Source organism: Schistocerca piceifrons, chromosome 1 (genome assembly GCF_021461385.2).
Source record: "Schistocerca piceifrons isolate TAMUIC-IGC-003096 chromosome 1, iqSchPice1.1, whole genome shotgun sequence".
Taxonomy (NCBI): domain Eukaryota; kingdom Metazoa; phylum Arthropoda; class Insecta; order Orthoptera; family Acrididae; genus Schistocerca; species Schistocerca piceifrons.
Window position 1 is genome coordinate 11,067,022 of NC_060138.1, and position 18,666 is coordinate 11,085,687.

Sequence of the window (18,666 nt, forward strand, 5' to 3'; positions counted from 1 at the left end):
GCGCCTAATAAGATTACCATTTTCCTGTACATAGCCATGAAGATAAATGTATAGACACTTTTGTCAAGTATCCGAGATATATGTGAGAATAAGATTAACGTACCAATACCAAAGGAACTTCAGATTGTCAATTGTAAATAGCATCCACAACCAAGTTAAGTAATTTTTATATGTGTTATTATTTTAATAAATGTATGTGAAAATTAATCAAGTTCTGTTTAAAGTTGGTCACCGTCAATCTGCTACTCTAAGCGTGCAAGTGGCATTTCTATCGTCTGACCTAATGGCAGAAGATAAACACGCCATGATAAGACCACGAGACATATTGCTGACACTCGCTTACTTCGTTAGAGCAACAAGTCAAATAATCTGATGGTGTGTGTACTGAAGGTCTTACAGTACGCACACCACACTCGGCCTGACCAACAAAGAAAACTGCAAGATAATGTCTCGTTACTTTGAAAACCTACTTAATTGTGATGAACCGAAAGAAAGATTCCCTGTATGTGCCCTAATCCACAAACTACCCCTCATCTCCATCTAGTAAAGAGGAGACCAAAGATATCATCAACAACTTTAAGAATAATAAGGCAGCTGGAGAGGATTCAATAGTGGTGGAACTACTGAAGCTGGCAAATAATGAAACTCTAGATATACTAGTCCAACTTTTTGAGGAGATCTGGAGAGCTAGGATGATACCAACTGAATGGCAGTCAGCTTTAATGCATCGTCTACACAAAAAAGGTGATAAATAGAATGTCAATAACTATAGGGGTACCTCATTAGTATCTGTTCCATATAAGATTCTCTCCGAAGTGATACAGAATAGAATAGAAGATCATTGTAACCAACTGACTGGGGACTATCAAGCTGGTTTCCGAAAGGGCGATTCTTGCGCAGAACAGATCTTTAACCTGAAGAACATCATCAGGTACAAAAAAAATTGGAAGAAATAACTATGTGGTCATGTTTGTTGATTTTCAGAAAGTATATGACTCCATCGACTGACAGGCGTTAATGAATATTTTGGAAAAGTTTGAGGTGGATAATACATCAAGAAAGCTGATCAAACAAACTCTTGCTAACACAGTGTCAAAAATTAAATTTATGGGTGAGGTATCTGAACCCTTTACAATCAGAACAGACATAAGACGAGGAGATGGACTATCCCTCTCCTTTTCAATTGTGTCTTGGAAAAGGTCATTCGAGAGTGGAGAAAGTTATTAGCCCAAGAAGAAACAAATGAAGAGTGGTTCAAACTTGGTCCTAAGAACAAAGGGGTGTGCATTGACTGCTTAGATTTTGCGGCTGACCTGGCCATTTTTGCTAACAACATAGAGTCAGCAGTCAACAAGATAAATAGGCTGTCAGAAATTGCTGAAAAAAGTTAGACTCCAGATCTCTATTCAAAAGACAAAATATATGACGAACATCTGTGACGGACCTGAATGGATGATAACCAACCTGGGAAAAAATCGGATGAGTTAAGAATTTCAGGTATCTCGGTAAAGTCATCCACCAGGAGAATGGATTAAAAGAAGAAACAACTGTCAGGATGAGGAAGTTAGACCAAGCATACCAACTGACAAAGAATACTTATAACAAAAAGTCTATGAGTATATGGGCCAAGTTCCAACATTATAATACAGTTGTAAAACCTGAGGGCTTATAAGCATCCAAAACTTTGACCACGAATAGACAAGGTCAAGCTGAGTGGCTGGAAAAGCGTGAGTGTAGGATATTAAGTAAAATCCTAAGGTAATAGATGGGTCGATGGACAATGGCGAATGAGAGCAAATGAGGACTCGTGCAGCAAGACAGAACCTATCACAGCATCCATTACGAAGAAATGATTGTTATTTTATGGTCATCTCATGAAAATGGACGGTGATCGACTAACAAAAAGAATACGGAGTTTCATCCTATCTAAGAAAACGAGGCCGAGATGGTTCAAAGAATGTGAAAAAGATCTTCAGCAGATTGGTATCTCAGAGAGAAATTCCTGAAAGGAACAAATTTAGAAGATTGGTGACCAACTACCAAGGTTTTAACATGGCATCAACATCCGAAAGACAGTGAGGACCATTATCTGAAGGGCATAAAAAGTCACTTCTTGGAGGGGCTCAGAAGATACTGGCAGGAAGTCAAAGCTGGAGCAAGAACAAGACCTGGACACTAGAGTGAAGTCGGTTGTTACCACGCAGTCCGTAAAGACTCACCTCGATAAAAAAAATAAATAAATAAAAATAAAAGGCTTTCGATGCAGAAGAAATAGGGGATTGAGAACAACACGAATAGAATAAAGGGGGAAAAACATGAGGAGGAGATGGACGAGTACTGGAAAAGCAGGAGACGACAAGGGAAGAAGAAGAAGTGAAGTTATTACATGACGAGAGATGGTGATTGGATTTGATTTGATTCAGTTTTCGTTACATACACCAAAAAAATGAGATGATTCTCGAAGGTGTGGAACATGTCAGAATGTATAACACAAAACATTTTAATATAATGAATACTACCCTGATCATTTGTCACGAGATTGTCAAAATAGGTGAATACAATACAGTAAACTGGAAAAGCTAATATTTACAGAATTAATACACTGTCAGAATGAAACATTGTTATGCACTATTAATAAATTTATCATACACAAAATACCTAATATTGTCTGTTGCAACCAAGTGCTGTCAAAACTTAAATCTAACATATTTTTACTTAAGCTGGCCTAACAGTCTCTGTTAGGTTAGTCATCTATAGAGTAGAAGGCATTGCCTATCAAAAAGTCATTCAAACTCTGTTTAAACTGTGCTTTATCTGAAACCAAGTTTTTAATGGTTGCTGGTAATTTATTGAAAATGTGTGTTCCTGAATATTGGACCCCCTTTTGGACCAACATAAGTGATTTTAGGTCTTTATGTAGATTGTTCTTATTCCTAGTATTGATAATATGTATTGAGCTATTTGTTGGAAATATAGATATATAACTTGCAACAAATTTCATTAAGGAGTAAGTATACTGAGAAGCAATGATTGGAATTCAAAGTTCCTCGAATAGGTTCTACACGATGTTCTTCAAAGACTGGTCCCAGATACTCCATTGCACCATTCACCGAACCTGATAACCCCGAGCCGTCAGTAACAAAAATTAAGTCTTGCTTAAGAGATTTACAACACTACATGCACTTGTTACCAAAGTCTCATTTACTTTTAGAGCTATCTGTTCCACTTCCTTTTTGGCCCCACTTCTCTCTGTCTTCACTATATCCCATACAGGTCTTATTTTGTTGCCTGATACAATTATCTTTTTCTCTTAATAAAGCTACTTCGATTTCTGGATTACTTGATTCAACATTTTGCAGTATTATTTGTAATGCATTACAATGCTAATATCAGAAATGTTCCTAGATAGTAGATACAGTCTCTTTTTTGCCCCACATGATATCTTTATTCCTTGTGTAATCCATGGTTTATCTTTTGACTTCTGTGTGATTTGAGTTACCTTTAGGGGAAAACAATTTTCAAAAGAGGAAGTAACTTTATTAATAAATGCTTTCTATTTTCCATTTGAGTCAGGTAAACATCTCTCCAGTTCATGTCTTTGAGCAATTTCCTGAATTCCTCAATTTCTGGCTTATTTATTATCCTCCTGTACTCAGATTTAACATTTTTTTATCCTGACAAGTTTCAACATTTAACACAAGATGCTGCACGTCGTGATCAGATAGTCCATTTACTATTGGTTTTGTGATATGACTTTTTTCCCCTAGATTTGTTCATAAAGATATTATCAATAGCAGTCTCAGAGCATTTACATATCCTAGCTGCAAAGTTCACAATAGGAACTAAATTGAATGATAGTGTTAAAAACACCAGCAACCACTATTTCCTCTTCTTCTTTTTTTTTTTTTTTACAGAAGCCATTCCTTTCGCTTTGTGAAATGAAGCACTGCCTAGTTCCAAAACACAGGACTACTATGACAAGGTGAAATGTTCTCAGAGTGCTACATGTATGATAGTAAATGTAATCAGCACTATAGTTGTTTTCTGAGTAGTTATGCTGTGTGTGTTTCATTCAATCAGATGAAATGGAATAAAATCATCAATTTATTTATTTGGGCTCTTTATCACCAAGATACATTCAATGTTGGTTGAGGTTTATCTTTTGAATTCACTCTAGTGTAGATTGTCAAAATTTTATCAGTTGTCAAAGTACTTGTAACACATTTTCCGAATTTACTGCCATCCAGGAAAGTCTCGCACTCAAATTATTCTCAGCGACTGAGAGCTGGCTGAAACCCAGAGTAGAAAGCTCTGACATATTTAGTGATTAATGGAATATATATCGGAAAGGCAGGTTATACACTGTAGGAGAGGGAGTGTCCATTGTCTCTATTGAGATCAAAGCTGATTGTGACAGTGAAGTATAACAAGTCTACGTGAAATCACGTTAATTAATGGATGTTTTAATCAGCCACCCGGTTCTGCTATGACAGTTTTGGAGCCATTCAAAGAAAGTCTACAGACAGTAGCACGTAAATACCTAGATCATGCAATACTAGTTGCAGGTGAATTTAGCCTACTGAGTATAGATGGTAGCCTATGGCTTCATTGCAGGGGGTGCAGTCAATCTTGTGAAGCACATTTGAATGTGGTTTTCGAAAATTGTCTTGAGCACCTAGTTTGGCACGCCACATGCAATGGAAATATCTTAGACCTTGTAGTTACAAACAGGCCAGATATCATCAATGACTTCAGCATAGAGATGGGGATTAATAATCATGATAACATCATAACAACTAAGGTTACAAAAATTAATAAATCAGTCAAGAAGGCTAGGAAACTGTTCATGCCAGAAAGAGCAGATAAGCAGATGTTAGCATCTCACTTAGACAGAACTGACATCACTTAGTTCCATTAAGATGGACGTAGAGAGATTATGGTCAAAGCTTAAACAGATCGTGAATTGCACTCTCAACAAGTCTGTACCTAGTAAACGAATTAAGGATGCAAAAGAGCCACTGTGGTTTAACAATGAAATTCGGAAAATACTGAGGAAGGAAAAGCTACTGCACTCTTGGTTCAAAAGAGAATGCCAAATGGCAACAAGGAAAGGTTACTACCACTGTCATACCTCAGCAAAAGATCTGGCTGAGAAGCAGGGGGAATTATTGTCCTATGTAAAATCACTAAGTGAGTCAAAGGTTTCCATCAAGTCACTTGACCAGTCTGGTGTGGCAGTAGGAGATAAATGTTTTAAATTTTGCATTTAAGAAATCATTCATGCAAGAGAATCATATAAACATACCATCATTTGACAATAGCACAAAGACACCTAACAACAATCACCACAAGAGGCCAGCGCTAGCACAAGTTGTTCACATGATATTCGTTGGACTGTTACCCTGTAAACACGTGCCATGTCAGTGCTCTTGGAAGAGAGCTGTGGCAGTGACACGGCTCTGTTGTTGTTCCTGTGTAGTGATCTGCAAAGACGGAGGGGGGGGGGGGGGAGGGGGGGGTCGAGATTCAAGCAGTGATTAAGTACTTCATAAAGAAAGGTATGAAAGCGAACGACATTCATGCCGATTTCCAGAATACACCAGGGGACTCTGCTCCTTTGTCTTCAACTGTTGCCAAGTGGATAAATGAATTTAAATTTGGTCAGGAGAGCTTAGATGATGATCATCCATGAATAGGTCAGCCAAGATGTGTCACTACTCTAGAAATCATTGCAAAAGTGCGCATAATGATCAAGAAGGATCACCAATTTAGAGTGCATTAAATTGCTCATGCTTGCCAGATGTCATCTGAAAGGTATTCACAAGATGGGTGCCGCGACTCTTTACGCTGGGTCAAAAACGCACAAGAATGGACATATCACAACAATGTTTGGCCTGTTTTAGGAGAAACAAACAAGATCTTTTGTGCTGGTTTGTGACCACGAGGAAACTTTGGTTTACTGCTATACCCCAGAGACAAAACAACAATCAAAGCAGTGGAAACATGCTGAATCTCCTCCGCCAAACTCCTTCAGCGGGGAAGGACATGGCGTCAGTGTTCTGGGATGCACCACCAAATTCCTTCAGCGGGGAAGATCATGGCATCAGTGTTCTGGGATGAGAAGGGGATTCTGTTTGTACATTATCTCCCCACTGGGCAAACAATTACTGGAGAGTACTATGCTAACCTTCTGGACAAATTGCAACAAAAGATATGCAAAAAAGGCCAGGTTTAATAAGGAAGAAAGTCATCTAGCATCAAGCCAATGCACGCTCGCACGCATGTGTCATCGCCATGGTAAAATTACACAAACTAAGGTATGAATTGTTGCCACACGTGCCTCTTCCCTAAACTGAAAATTTTTCTTTGTGGATGAAGATTCACTTAAATGAAGAATTGATAGCCTGAGTTGACAACTATTTTGCAGGCCTGGAGGAAAATCATTGTCGAGGTGGGATCAAGGTATTGGAACACTGTTGGACCAAGTGAATTAATCTACAAGCAGGGTACATTGAAAAACAACAAAGTTTCAGTGACTAAGTACTTTTTTTCTATTCTGTTTCAAGAACTTTTCAAACCACCCTCGTAAGCATCCCTGACACCTGAAATAATTAAAAACAAATAAGTCGCCAGTTGCAGATGGAATCTCAATTTGGTTTTACAAAGAGTGCTATATGGCACTGGACCCTTACTTACCTTGTATTTATTGTGAATCTCTCACCCAGCAGAAAGACCTAAGCAACTGGGGAAAAAATACAGAGGCGTCTCCTGTATATACGAAGGGCGAAAGAACAGACCTGCGAAATTACAGACCAATACCTGTAACATCAGTTTGCTGCAGAATTCTTGAACATATTCTGGGTTTGAATCTAATCAGTTTCATAGAGACCAATAAGTTTATGTCCACAAATCAGTACAAAGCATCGCTCATGGGCAACTCAGCATGCTCTTTTGTCATACGACGTCTGTTCAAAAAATTCCAGAACTTTGTCCACAAAATTTTCTATGCTTATCTTTTAGTTACTATGGATTGTCTCCTTCGAAATACTCTCCTCCACAATTGATACACTGCTCCCAATATCATTTCCACTTCCAGGAGCAGTCTTGACACACCTCTTGCTGGGTCGCATAAAGTGCCGTCAGCGAATTTTCTTCTATCTCATCTACCATTGGAAACTTCATCCTTTTCAACTTTGGAAATAAAAACAAGTCTGCAGGGGTCATACTATTCTCGCAAGGAACATCTCATTCTCATTTGTGAGATCCAAAAAGTTTTTTTGGTCTTGACTCATGAGCCGTGGAATGAACTTGGCGGCAACACAATGCATTCCAAGATGCTGTGTCATTTCATAACATGATCCAATTGAAATGTTACATTCTTCTACAATCTCTCGGACAGTGAATCTTCGACCGGCACACACAATTTCGTTTACGTTCCTGGCACAAGCATCATCAGGGGACATCTAAGAGCGTCCTGAACAAGGATCATTTTTGACTTTTGTAAAGCCATTTTTAAAACGTGTGAATAATATGTAACACCGAGTATGGCTTAAGCACTCATCACTATAGGCTCCCTGCATCATTTGGTGTGTCTCTGTAAAGGTTTTCTTGAGTTTCACGCAAAATTTAATGCAGATGCATTGCTCCTCTAACTTTGCCATCACAAAATTCACAAACCCAGATTCCATATTTCTTGATTTCCGAGAAGCATTTGACATAGTGCCTCACTGCAGACTTTTAACAAAGGTACAAGCAAATGGAATAGGTTCCCAGACATGTGAGTGGCTCAAAGACTTCTGAAGTAATAGAACCCACTACATTTTCCCAACGGTGAGTGTCCATCAGTGACTAGGGTATCATTAGGATCGTTCCAGTGATGTGTGATAAGAGCACTATTACTCATATTTTCTATGTGCATAACTGATCTGATGGACAAAGTGGACAGTAATCTGTGGTTGTTTGCTGATGATGTTGTGGTGTATGGAAGGTGTCATCGTTGAGTGATTTAGGAGGATAAAAGATGACTTGGACAAAGTTCCCAGTTGGTGTGATAAATGACAGCTAACCCTAAATGTAGAAAAATATAAGTTACTGCAGATGAGTTGGAAAAACAAATCCATAATGCCAGAATCCAGCATTAGTAGTGTCATGAATGAAGAAGTCACATTGTTTCAATATCTGGACATAACATTGCAATGTGATATGAAATGGAACAAACTTGTGAGGGTCATGGTAGAGAAGGTGAATAATCATCTTTCGTTTGTTGGGTGGATTTTACTACAGTGTGGCTCAGCTGTGATGGACATCACATATAGGATGCTAGTGTGATCTCTTCTTGAGTACAGTTTGAGTGTCTGGGATCCACAAGGGGTCGAATTAAAGCAGACATTGAGGTAATTCAGAGGCAGGATACTAGATTTGTTAACAGTAGGTTGAAACAACAACATACAAGTATTATGGAGATGTTTCTGGAACTCAAATGGGAATCCCTGGAGGGATTTTGAGGAACACTGTGCTGACTGCAGAACAATTCTGCTTGCACCAACATACATTATGCATAAGGACCACGAAGATAATAGACGACAAATTAGGACTCATAGAGAGGCATATAGACATTCACTTTTTCCTCACTCGACTGGCAGATGGAACGGGAAAGGAACTGACTACAGTCGAATTAAAATTACTTGATAGTTGGCACTTCAAATGCCAATAAGAGTAGTCAGCGTCACACTTGAACTGTCTGCTGTTGCCAAACTCCACCAAAATTGGCCAGTCACTTCCAATTCCTGGTTCAGCATTCTTCCTTGATGTATTTGTATCCCGAATTATGAGCTCGACACTTTTATTATGTATTTCATGACACGCGATAACTACACCAAAAACAACACACATTAACAATGCTAATGAAAGACACACATTTCATTCATAGCACTAACCAAACACTACCGAATAACTCAGCACAAGGTGTAATTCAGTATCATACATATAGTTATCATATTCACAGAGATCATCTTACATTAGACAAGCTTTTCACTACACTGCGTGAAACTGAAATTTTTAAGGTTGCAATTCATAGTTGCAACTGGGTCACTACATTCACATATATAAATACTTCATGCAGTGCTGTGACATAGCACAATGGTTGGCAGATTAATCTAATGTGTAGCATGTCGTAGGTTTGAACCTCATCAATGCAGCAAAATTTTTATTTCTAAATCTAACCAAAAGAGTGTGATTATTATTTTCATTCAATTAATTGCTTTAAATATATATATTTTTTTTATTTTTAATAATTTGCTGCATCATTTTTCATCATTGTTTTGACTGTTCTATTTGGTCTTATTTTTCTTCCTGTCATTATTTCTTCATTTGGAATCTGCCTCAGTCATCTATAACCCACGACCAAGTGCCCACATGGACTGTTCACTGGTTTCTAACATGGCAGCATGTGCAACTAGTGTAAGGATAGTTACAGGTAACAAATGACACGGAGAAATTTCAATTTGCTTTCAGCCCTGAAATTGAGTTTTTGTTGTCTTGAGTTTACCCTTAAGGGTTAGCTTTAATCACCATGAACAAAGCGATCATGATATTAGTACTGCTGCAGACTGTTGACCACAATTTTCTCGGCTGGGTTAGGACACAAGTTTACAGTCAGGGATACAAAACGGGTCGTCTTCTCCAGTTCAGTCACTGGTCACTTTAAATCAATAGTCGACAGAGTATCCAACATTTCTGACATACCTTGCACCAGCCACTAGAAAAATTGCTCTGTGTTAAACATTTAACATAATTTGTGAAGTGAGCCGCTTGTTTGTTGTCACCTGTAACCAAACGGTAGCTGGCAGCCAATGTGGCAACATTGTTGCAGCAAGTGATTGATGTCAACTATCAAGTAATTTTATTCAGACTATTGTAGTGAGACAGGGTACCTTCTGCCATGCACCATATGGTGGCTAGTGGAGTATGTATGTAGATGTGGAATCAGTCTTTCCTTCTCATCCCATCTGGAAAGTCACCCTTAATCTGCAGTTCTAGGTAACTTTCTCAAAATCTACCCTTTTTCCTAGACCTATCCTTCACCCCTCTTCCTTCCACTTCAACCCTTCTGCCTGAAGAATGAGCTACTGGCTCTGAAAGCTTGCTTAATTATAATCTTCTTTTATGTGTGTGTTCTGCCGCCACTTAGCAAGTAGATTGATTATCTATCCAATTCAATTATCATGTAATCAAAAGCTGCATTTAATACACCAAGTCTCTTTTACCAATCATTTTTAATATGTCCTACAGAATGTACTGTCTATTCTGTCCTTTTTTGAGATTACTGTTTTGTTGTACTTATCTACAGGCATCATCTTACTTATAAGGAGTCAGTTCCTTCATGTTGTTGTTGTTGTGGTCTTCAGTCCTGAGACAGGTTTGATACAGCTTTCCATGCTACTCTATCCTGTGCAAGCTTCTTCATCTCCCAGTACCTACTGCAACCTACATCCTTCTGAATCTGCTTAGTGTATTCATCTCTTGGTCTCCCTCTACGATTTGTACCCTCCACGCTGCCCTCCAATGCTAAATTTGTGATCCCTTGATGCCTCAAAACATGTCCTACCAACCGATCTCGTCTTCTAGTCAAGTTATAGAGCTGCATGTCCTCGGGAAAAATTATGGCTGTAGTTTCCCCTTGCTTTCAGCCGTTCGCAGTACCAGCACAGCAAGGCGTTTTGGTTAATGTTACAAGGCCAGATCAGTCAATCATCCAGACTGTTGCCCCTGCAACTACTGAAAAGGCTGCTGCCCCTCTTCAGGAACCACATGTTTGTCTGGCCTCTCAACAGATACCCCTCTGTTGTGGTTGCACCTACAGTACGGCCATCTGTATCGCTGAGGCACGCAAGCCTCCCCACCAACGGTAAGGTCCATGGTTCATGGGGGGAGTTCCTTCATAGTCAACAGTTAAGGAATGGGTGGCTGAATTCATATGTGGCATATGTCTCTGTAAGATGACTCATGAAAAACTTCCTCGAATTACAATCAAATATGAAAATGCTGAGAAAGAACACAGTGTGATATTGCAAGATCAGTAATTAAAAAGGATGTGCAAAACAGTTGATGCTGTGGCCGTACCAGAAAGTGAGTGGCATGTCTGTTGAAGCCTGACTACAACCTAGTGTGAAAAACAATTTGGGACAATCTGACACACAACTGATTCTATGCACCAATCTGTTCCCGTGGATGAGAGATGACTGAAATGAAACAGCAGTTGCACAAAAATAGCCAAGGTGATTTCATCGGAGAGAAAGAGTGGTCGTTGTTTTCTAGGATGCAAAAGGGATTTGTATTTTAGATTAGCTTGCAAGACTGAAACAATACCTCACAAATACTATGCAAGTATTCTGACTCAAATGGATGAAAAAATATGGAGCCAAGACCCAGGGGGGGAAAAAAAGTTTATCGTCAGTGAAATGCATATGGTCACAAAGGCACTTTCACAATAGGAAAACTGGGAGTTTCAAGTGTGAAGTCTTCAAATATCTATTCCATTCTCCAATTTTTTCACATTCTGACTTTAGCTTCTTCTTCTTTTCTTTTTGTATGAATGATTCACTTAAGACTACATGCGTCACACCTCAAAACCGTTTTGTGAGTCAACAACTAGATATGTTTTCACTGCTCTGTCTCTTGTAACTCCGTTGGACATGGAGGTAGCAAATGAGGATGTAGGATGTCCATGACATACTGCTGTGCTGTCAGAGTGACCTGAAGCCATATCCGATGCTGCCCCACACGCCCTCTCCCTATGTCGTTGTCATACTCACTGACAACTGTCATCGTGGGTCTTGCAGAATGTGACTCACTGCTGATCACATGACAGGTGCAGGTGTGAAAGGGTTACAATGTGCTCGGCGTACATTACAGCAATTCTCCCATGAGCTCGTCAGACACGGTCAACCGGAAGCTTGCTGACAAGCACGCCGCCCTTACGTTCCCAAGCAGTCCAACATGGGGCCACTATCACATCTGAATGTCTCACAAATCTGAATATTGCATAATTCAATCAGCCTGGCAAATGGAGACACACAATTAGGCCCCTTCAAATTTTGTTACGTGCTGATAATGCTGACTCACAGAAGTACAGGGCATCTGTGCCCTTCACAGGGATCACTCAACATCTTACACTCTTCACATCTCTTATAGCTCCTACCATTCACAGTAACAATCCGAGACACAAACAAAGCTAATGCAATCTGGTGGCCTTTGTATCCATTTCAGAGAGTTGCGACTCTCATAATTTACCACTGGTATGCACGCTCGTGAAACTATGTTGCTTCAGGGACCTTCCCCTTTTTCTCTTCAAGCAGTTTAGTTCTTTGAATCCAATTTTCTTGTAGCTCAGAGTAATTATTTTATTGTGTAGCAAACTTACAGACTAGCATTCTGGTCTGAGCTGTCGGAGTTGGCGGTCATGTGTGTGTGAGGTGTGCTTGCTTGTGTGAATGAATGGTGTGTATTTCTATTTCTTTTTCTCATGAAGGTTGTGGCCAAAAGCTTATGTGTAAGTGTCTTAACTGTGCCTGTCTGCATTTTAACGTGCCATCTTTATGGTAATTAGCACTCTATCTTTTCCTACACTGCTGATTTTCCAACCTGGAGTTTCCATTGTTTGAACTTACGGTCTACTGTTTTATGTTGCAGTGCACTTCTACAAGTGTAATACACAAATGTTGCCTTAGGAAAGAGTCACAATAACATCCATGTCTACCGTTTGCTATTTTTTACGAAATAGCATGTCACACTCGAAATTTAACTTAGCCAATGAAATAAGTTTGAAGATTTATTGTGTGTAAAAGACACAAGGGCCCACTGTGTGGGAAATGTGTGAAGTTCTGTGCAGAGACGGAGTTATCCACAGACGCGGTAAGTCTGGGGAGCTATACGGGTGTTAAAACATCGCCACCTGCTGGGATGAGGGGCCACTTACTCTGAGGTGGCGCTGTGCCAGCAACGAGCTCGATCCATTGATTAGCACCACAGATGACAATTAGCAACCAGCTGCTTCTCTGTGCAGAGATATAAAATTTATCGATTTTGGACGTCGGGTGACAATCTGTCACATGGAGAACAATGTTTACTCTGGCAATTTTAACACTAATCTAGTGTTCTGCAACATATTAATGTGAAATGTTGTCTATGATGTTGAGGAGTGTAAGTTAAACTGATATCTGAGAATTTGTTGTTTTTGTGGCACTATCTGGAAAATGGCCTCTCTTGCAGCTCCAAGCATAAATGTCAAGTGAAGAAGAATAATTAGCACAGCACACTGGAACCGAGTAGGGATCCACTAAATTAGCATATCGTGAGTACACCAGAAGAGACGCTGTACACACTTGCATATACTACATACACAAGTACAAGCATCGATCAAGCTACTGTGAAACTGCACTCTGTGTGACTCATCACTACATCAGAATACTGTAAATGTGGTGATTCCAATTCCTTAAGGTCTCTTCCTGTTTGTTTTCATCAGTTGGATCTTATTTTTCAAGTATGTGGGAATCCAATGAGCTGCCGGTTTGGATACATTCTTTCTGTACGTCCTACAAGTTGGATTCTTTGGAGACACATTGTAACAAGAGTTTTTAGGAATTTGCCTGGAGATTTCACACTGGATTCTGTGTGATGTATTCCATCTTTTATTCTTGGACCTAAGATTTTTACTACAATTTTACATTCTTGCTGTTTTCATGTCTTGTGTTGGACAAAGTGTCTCTCTCATGCATAAAGAAATTCTAATTTGATCACTGTTGTACAATGTTAGATTTTAGAGTTCCAGGAAAAATACTTTTAGTTAACTGAGAGACAGTTTGTATTTTCTGAAGTCTGGATTCTATGGCCTTCTTTTCATTATGATGTTCAGTGGTCTTTTTCACCTAACTATTTAAACTCTTTAACACCGAATACTATGTCGTTGCCTATATAAGTTCACCCAGTGCCATTTTGGTATCATCCAAGAATTTTTTCTCCAGGTGAAATTAGTAGTCCAATTTTCCTAGCTTGCTCCCTTAATATTTCAAATTGCTTTAGCACATCAGTGATGTTTTTGTCAATTAGTATTATGTCATCGGTATAGGTTACACAATATAATTCTGTCTTTAAGTTTACGTTCTAGTCAGTGTAATAGTGCACCTGCTCTTCTCCATTATCTTACAATTTTCTTAGGGGCATAGTTGAATAGCAATGTGATATGCCATCCCATTTTCATATTCTTATGTCTGTCTTAAATTACACTGCTTGAAAAAAAGTGAGACACTCAGAAGGTGGGGAGAAAACAAATTGAAACATAGCGAATTTAGAGCGTATGTGATGTTATTTCAGTGATAACAAAACAGAGTCAAATTTATACAGAACTTATCAGTTTGAGCCCACTTATCAATACAGCAATGCACCCTGTCTCGCCTGGACAGTGCGGGAGGATGTCGTAAAGCTGCTGCATACCCTCCTGAGAAAGGTGATCCACAACTGTTGTAACTGGACATTGCAATCATGGATACAGGCAGTGGGATGGAGTTGACGTCCATGTCGGTCCCATAATGTTCTATCGGGGACAGATATGGGGATTTTGCTGGCCACAGGAGTATATCAACATCACGCAGGCAATTTAAAGAGACACATACTACATGTGGACATGCACTGGCCTGTTGAAAAATAGCACCACAATACTATTACACACTGCTGTACCATCAGAGTTCCCTCGGCCATTACAAGCCGTGACCTGAAGTCATACCCAATGGCTCCCCACACCATGGGACTGCTTTGTGACCCCCCCCCCCCCCCCAAATGTGGAAGAATTGTACCTCTCCCCATCTCCCCGGGTCACTGTCAAACATCTCCACAATAGTCATTTGGAGCAGTGCAGGACTGGGACTCATTAGTGAACATAATGTGACGCCATTCATTAGCAGTCCGTACTTCTCGATCATGGCACCACTTCACATGCAGTCATTTGCTTGGGTGTTAATGGCAGCCTATGCGCAGGACGGCAATTCCACAGTCTGGCTGCTCCTAGCTGTATGACACAGCATGTTGCAAGGAGTCTATTACAGTGAACTCCTGTTTATCCGAAATGATCGGGACGGTGGCCGGTTCCGATAACGAAAATTTCAGATAAATCAAAGTCCCCCTGTTTTCACATGTGAACACTCCAAATTGCATCAATATTGCGAAATACGATCGTAAAACGTGCGTAGGGTATGTAAAATGTTACTGATATGGTTGCAAATAACCCTGCACTTTTTTACTGAAAAAATTGTGTTGACATGTTAAAAAGGCACCAAACTATGATTGAAAACTCAAAGTTTTTAAATGCTGTATAACAAAGCTCGTTTATTTTGCATTCTTACAGAAAAAATCTCCCTTATTTGGCAGCAGGAAAAAACAGGAGTTTTAATTTTATTACCTACTCTTTTGAATAAAAAATAAACTACTGAACAAAATTATGAAACAAATTTAGAGATTACTCAAAGGAACGAAAAGTCTGTCTAGAGGAACTTTCAAGAAAATTAAAAAAAAAAAAAAAAACTTTTTAAGTTATGGACATAGAAGTTCTAGGATGCTTCATTAGAGTTTATTTTTTGGTAACGAAGTCACAAATTTCTTTTTTTTTGTTTTTTTGCTTGAGAAACTATTGCTGCAACAATACATCTCCAACGTTGAAATCAAACTATTTCAGGATAAATCGTCTCCTCCTGTTGGCTGATGTACTCCAGGGCAGTTTGGATCACTTCGTAACAGAATATGTGAGGAATATTTTTCTCCGATTCATCATCAGAAACATAGTCTTCTGACACTTTATGATCGGTCACAATTTGGACGATTTCATCCTCAGTCACATGAAAAAATGCCATTTTCCATCCACTCTTCAATGTCTTCGAAGTGTGTGTCTTTACAACCAGCTTCTCCAGTAAATTCACCAAAATTATGTCAGCTTGAGTTTCGGTGTTGCCTCCTCCTTCCCACCACTTAGGTTGCCTTACGATCTAAGAGTTTTTTCCAAGACCTAACAAGAGGAAGTGGAGGAATTAGACTCCAAGCTTCAGCAATCAATGAATGACACTTAAAACATCGATTTTTAAGAGCTTCCACAAAATCATCTGCAGCATCAATCACCTAGCATCTTGCGTCTGTAATGTTTTTCCATCGCCTCACGAATACCTTGGTCCATCGGTTGACATAGAGATGTGACATTTTGTGGGAGAAATACAACTTTGATATCCCCATCTTGCAGATCACCTGGGTGATAAGGAGCATTGTCCACAAGAAGTAGCGCTTTTCGAGGAAGTCCATTTCCTTCCATGTAATTTACTACAGCTGGAACAAACTCTGCCTGGAACCACTCTCTGAAGATGGCACTGTTCATACATGCCTTAAGACTGATTCGTGTACCTCAGTGGCAAACTGGTTGGTTGGTGTCTAAATGCTCTTGGTGTTTTGGATTTGCCAATTAAAGTAAGACACAGTTTATGATTGCCAGTGGCATTACTGCAAGCGAGGACAGTAAATCTTTCTTTGATTTTTTTGTATCCGGAAGCCATTTCTTCTTCTTTAGAGGCAAGGGTTTTCGTTGGCAGCATTTTGTAATTCAACCCAGTTTCATCACATTTGTAAAGTTGATTGCCAGTATAACCTCCTTTGTCAATGATTGTGTGCAGTTTCTTCTTAAAATCAGCGTAGCAGCTTCATCCCCAGATAATGATTTGGCACTGATGGCAATTTCATGAATGCCATGCCGCTTCTTGAAACGATCCTGCCGGCCATTACTTCCGAGGAATTCTTGCTTCTTTCCTTCAATCAGCTCATCAGCTCATTTTGACAAAGTAGAGGACCTGAAACTGACACACCTTTGGCTCTTATTTATTCGTGCCACAAAAATAATGCCTCTTCTAACTGAGGATGTGCACCTTTTCTCATTGTTTTTCAAGATTTCACTGCGCTGCCCAATGCTTGGATGGAACAAAATTTTTCAATTCCTTATCGATTTGTCTTCCGATCAGTAATTGTACTCCTACTCTGCAGCAACTTTTGTGGGTGGCTCACCAGCTTTGATGTACTGACAACAAGTGGAAAGTGTTAGGCGGCGCACTCTAATTGTCAGTTTCGACAGGACTACGTTGCGCTGCATAGAACAATACTGTATGTACTGTACTTACAAGGAGTTCCAATAGATGGCAGTGGCATGAAACCATGCAATACGAATAAGAAACACACTAGAGCTTCAACCAACACACGCACGAATTGACGATACTTGGACTTTTGACACGCACCAGTGCACTGATTAGCACTAGATTGCCAAAAAACACCAGCAAATGCTTGGCTCCAGGTGCATGCAAATTGAAACTTGTCAAGTGTCAATCTAGCTAGCCAAAAGTGTAGCTGCACGAGAGTTTACTGTACTTGTTCCCAGATGGCAGTCACAGACGTGAACAGGTTACAATGTACTCAGTACACTACACAGTGATGCTCCCTTGTAGTGGTCTGATGTAGTCAACTGGAACATTGATTATGAGTATGCCCTTACTTTCCAACATCAGGCCACTATCAGATCCAAATACTCCAAAAATACAGATGTTGCAAGGTTTAACCAGGCGACCAAATGGACATCCACAATGAGGTTTCTTTCAAACTCTCATCAGATAATGCTGTCTCACACCAATATGCAGCACCTTCATATCCTCCAGAGTAATGATTCAACATCTGACGCTATTCGCATCCCTTATATACCACATGATGCTTGCTAAACAGCAATAAAAACAAAGAACACTAATGAATAATGAAGGAAAAGACAGACTGTTACTTACCATAAAGAAGATACCTTAGGCTGCAGATGGGCAGAATTAAAAGACACTTACATAAAGCTTTCAGCCACAGCCTTCACCAGTAACTAGTAATCAGTCTTTTCCAACATTGTTGATATTCCTACTGGAGTTTCCATTGTTTCAAGGACACTGATGCTTTTCTGTGAGTGTTTCCTTTATGATGTTTTCTGCATTTTAGCTTTTTTTAAAAAAAGAAAAAAAAGAAGGAAAGAAAGAAAAAAAAAGATTTGTTGCTGGAAAACTTCTGAAGTCCAATAAAGGAGTTACAACAGCCATATATGGTTATCTGGTGGACCTTGCAGAACCAAATTCTAGGGCTGAAATGTATTGTTGACCAATGGGCATTAATCAGACTGAATACTAAATAAAAAATTAAATCCAATTTTACACAAAAACACAGGTTCTATCACTGTTGTTTTTCGTTCTATTTTGCTCTTATGTTTGCTATGACTTGTTAAGTAGAAATTTTCTTTCTATCTATAGAGTTACATTTGCTGTAATGTATCTTACCTGCATGTTGTTTCTTCTTTCTTCTCACTGCTGCTCCAATCATGGCAAGCAAGTCATCCTCACTGCATTTGCTTCGTATTGCATCTCTGAAACAACAGTTAAAACACCCGTTAAACAGTACCAGGCAATTACCACACAGTGAAATGTTGGTACACTAAAAAGGAAGAAAAACTTTGCAGAAATCTTCAACAGTAATCTTGTAGTCTGCAGTAGGCAACAGCAGGATAACAAACCCACTGGACAAGAATGGGAAAGTCATGATAGAAGTTACTTTTATTTTTATAAATAA

The 18,666-nt window shown here is 39.4% G+C and overlaps 1 pseudogene; it reads right to left on the reverse strand.

The window, feature by feature from the left end:
• LOC124802659 overlaps nt 1–18,666 on the reverse strand; it is a 58,889-nt pseudogene that overhangs the window by 3,446 nt on the left and 36,777 nt on the right.